The 4,310-nt window shown below is 27.8% G+C and overlaps 1 long non-coding RNA gene across 1 annotated transcript; it reads right to left on the minus strand.

Annotated features, from left to right (window-relative positions):
* Positions 1 to 1,864: 1,864 nt before the first annotated feature.
* Positions 1,865 to 2,689, minus strand: LOC135927178 (uncharacterized). The gene is made up of 3 exons (XR_010571973.1): positions 2,577 to 2,689; positions 2,427 to 2,529; positions 1,865 to 2,374 (listed from the first exon to the last, which is right to left on the minus strand). It is a non-coding gene; the product is annotated as an uncharacterized LOC135927178 (long non-coding RNA).
* Positions 2,690 to 4,310: the final 1,621 nt, after the last annotated feature.

The following is a 4,310-nucleotide window of genomic DNA, read 5'->3' on the forward strand; positions in this document are numbered from 1 at the left end:
CTGTACAATAAGAATGGGCTAAGTTTTGTAAATACCTGAATTATTTGAATGAATACTTATTTAATAATAAATTAATTATCATTTCTTAATATAGACCTTCACTGTATGATGATAATAACATTAGAAGCAATAATTCACCAAAAATTTATGCTAAATTGGCCATATTAATCTGCCCCAAAATCTGTTAGTAAAATTGCACACTTGAAAAATCTGCAGGATCCACCAGGCCGAGGATAGGTTTAACCTAGTTGCAAATATAATTGGTACTACTGACAATCTTTTGCGATTGCAATTTAGACGCGATAAATACTAAATACAGTAAATATCATATCGCATTCATAGTTACCGATCGCGCGATTTGAATCGCGAAAGCAAATCGCCGCGATTTTTTGAAAACACAAATCATTTTGTATTTATCGCGAGATTTTGAAATAGTGCTTCGTTAAATACAGATTTTGGTGAATATAGCTCAAAATTTTTGATTTTGCGCTACTTTTAAATTTAGCGAATTTTTTATTAATTGAAATGAATTCAAAGACAACCTTTTTGATGATATAAAACCAAAGGATCAAGTTAAAATTATGATTTAAATTTAATTTTTTTTTAGAAAATAGATAAAATAGTTTTTATTCTTTCTCTTAAAGAGTACGAATGTTTATATAATAAGCATAATCATTTGTATAAAAGTGTTATATACAAGAATAAAATCTGGGAATTATTCAAGTAGTATAATATGTCTGGTAATAATTTTGCATACATATTATATTTATAAATTTTTTTAGGTTCATCTCTCTGGAAAAATCTGAGAGATTGTTTTATAGAGAGACAAAAGCTAAAAAGACTGAAAAGTGGGTCAGAGGTCACATATCATATCCATTCTATCAGGATATGCTATTCCTGGTAGAAACCTTAACACCTAGATCACAGAAATCCTCATTAGATATAGAGGAATGTACTACTAAAGATGCAAATGATATATTTAATGAAATAACAGGGTGTATACATGAATGTAAAATATCGCATTTTAATTGATAAAATATATTTATTATTTAGGTGATCTCATTGATAGTGAGAATATATCAGATGATATATTTATTCCCAACGTTCTGCAGCATTAAATCTTAGTAATAATTCTGGTAATTAATAATATCTAAAAATTTATATAGAATCTATGTCCTGTGTTGGGTCACCTAGTTTTTATTATAAATGTCCTAAGTGAAAGAACAATGATATGGGTAATTTATAATTTATTGATAAATTTTAAAAAGATGACTATAGGAAATTAATGAAAATAGAAGCAGATAAAGCATTAATAACCTTGGAAATGCTTAAAAATAAATCAACAGAACATGCAATATGTTTAATGTTATAAGAAAAATTATATGATTGTACCAAAGAGGAAGAAAAAGAAATAACAAATAAAATGATATTATAAAAGATTATTGATTAAAATTATTTTGTATATATTTTTGTTATTTGAAATATATATTTTGTATGTATTTATATTATTTGAAATAAACATTTTGTGAAATACTTAAATGATATAATTATTCCCAAAAGTCCTGCATTAATTAAGCATTATACTGAGTTTGGTAATAAATAATGTCTAAATATATATAATTTATAATGAATGATCTTTATCTTAGAGAAAGTTTAATGACATTGGTAATTTATGTTAACTTGCTTTATAAAAATATTTTCAATAGATGAATTTAGAACAACTGTATAGCTTTTTTAGTGACATATTCCTACATATATATTTTATGAGTTTAGACTATATTAATAATAACTTTATTTTTATTATAATATATATAAAATACAAAACAAGATATTTGTAAAAATTAGATGATTGTACCAATCAGGGGAAAAAAAGAAATAACAACTATAATACTTGATATTATAAAAGATTATTGATTAAAATTATTTTGAATATATTTGTTATTTGAAACTATATTAATAATAACTTTTTTTTATTATAATTATAAAATACAAAAAAAGATATTTATATAACATACAAAATAAGATATGATTTAATTTATAAAAATCTATAATATAGGATTTTTATATAAATATAAGCATAATCATGGAATGAATCAGAATAGCAGTGTTGATTCGTATTGTGCTGCATGATATACTTTTTTTTTGTGTTTTGATGTTTTGTTGCGTGACTTTTTGCTTAAGCTTAAAATTTGTATCCTCAATTTAACAAGCTGATTGCATATATACTTTATATATAAATATTACCTTATGATTCCTTCACATTTTAGAAAATATGATAGTTATAATACTACTATGTATTACAAATGCACCAAGCCATCATGTGTGGGTAAAGGGATATTTAAAAACAATATCTTTCATATATCCAAACAATGCACTGGTATATTTTTTGTTAATCTTATATAAAATAATCATATTATAGCTCTTGCCTGCTTAGAAAGTTTATCTAAATTATTTTCTCCAGCATCATTTGAGACCATAACCAACCCAGGTAAATTATAGAATGTATTACTATTATGCTATCTTGTTAACCTGGAAATTTTCTTCTTAGAATATATTACTAATGCTATCTTGTTAACCTGGAAATTTTTTTCTTAGCATCAATTGATATAATCCATTCAGGAACTCCAACTAATCAAGGTAAATTAATCTTAGCATCACTTGATATAATCTATTCAAAAACCCAACCAACCAAAGTAAATTTTAAATATGCTATCTTGTTAACCTGGAAATTTTAATCTTAGCATCACTTGATATAATCCATTCAGAAACCCAACCAACCAAAGTAAATTTAAAATATGCTATCTTGTTAACCTGAAAATTTTAATCTAGCATCACTTGATATAATCCATTCAGGAACTCCAACTAATCAAGGTACGTGATACGTGATAAAAGCGTTTTCGCCCTCTGGTTGTGGATACAACAGAGCTACGCTAGGTTTTCCTCAAAATCCATCAAACTGGATAGTTAATTTAGGGGAGAAAAAAAATGAGGAGCCCTTCACACGTTTGTGGGCAAGCCGCACGTACTTGTACGCGCAACAGTCCGAGAACTGTCGCTTAAACGTCTATAGGCTAATCAACAAAAGAAATGGGCAAAAACAAAAGCCTATACCCATGAACTGCCAAAATAATTTAATTACTTTAAGGGTGGGTGGTGGCTAATTTTAAGTTTAACATCTAATGTAAGCCTTGATAGTTACTTAGAACTAATTGAGAATATGTTCATATCCATTGAGATTAGAAATTATTCATGAAAATAAGGAAAAGCTAAAATGGGTTTACCACAAATTGTTTAAAAGGTGAAAATTCCAGTGAATAGGCAAAAACTAGTCAGTAATCGGTTTATGACTATCCAGCAACGAACACCACACAACAAACGGTTATTTTTTCCTTTTTCCAGAGAAACAAAAATACTCTATGGAGTGATAGATAGATTATATAGCGAAAAAGGTCTTTGATAGTGATAACGATATGAGAGAAAGGAAACTATGACGCAGAAATAGGAACCAGCTCCGTAAGTTTTAGGAAAAGTTTAAGGAAAATGGAAAAGTAATTGTTGGCCAGGATTAAACAAAAGGCATTTTGGCTTGATTGTTATATGATAGTCTATCATTCACGGAAAGACTCTACCAACAAAACATATTTACAAACCTCGCCACCCCCCTGTCGACTGGTTTCTCCATAAATGAAATAACAAGTGAACAAAGACTTAGAAAAAAACACTAAGAAAAAGCAAAAGCTCCAGGGCCAGATAATATCACAGCAGAAAATCCAAAAAATAACTAGCATCTATAACAATATCGCTACCTATTTGCCCTCATTTAAATAGAAAATATGGGAGAGCGGAACTACTGCAGTGGGATGGATCAAAAATCCTACCTAAGTAACTACCCAAAAACTAAGACCACAGAAATTTAAGGCTTATTGAGCTATAGCCATCACATCCTATAGCATGGAAAAAAGCATATCACCCACACCAAAAATACATAAGTATATACAGGCCAAGAAAAGAAAATACTGGATCCAAAAATTAATTTTGAAAAAAATAATCATGCAGAAAAACTAAGTACAAAACCCTCTTCTGCTTTACATTTGTGAATTATAACAGAGCTATTGATAATGTTAACCATGCAGTTTTTTCAGAAAATAAGATAAATAAAAGCTGAAGTCAGTGGAGTAAGTAATTCACAGAAAAGGTGAAAGACAAAATCAAGAGGTAAAATTGAGAGATGAAGAAATTAAATAACCTGAAAAATACAGAAAAAATTATGAGAGGTTTAGGTAATTCGATTTAATTTTTAGTAGTTTTTT

This window comes from Gordionus sp. m RMFG-2023, chromosome 3 (genome assembly GCF_954871325.1).
Source record: "Gordionus sp. m RMFG-2023 chromosome 3, tfGorSpeb1-WG-v2, whole genome shotgun sequence".
Classification (NCBI taxonomy): Eukaryota; Metazoa; Nematomorpha; class Gordioida; order Chordodea; family Parachordodidae; genus Gordionus; species Gordionus sp. m RMFG-2023.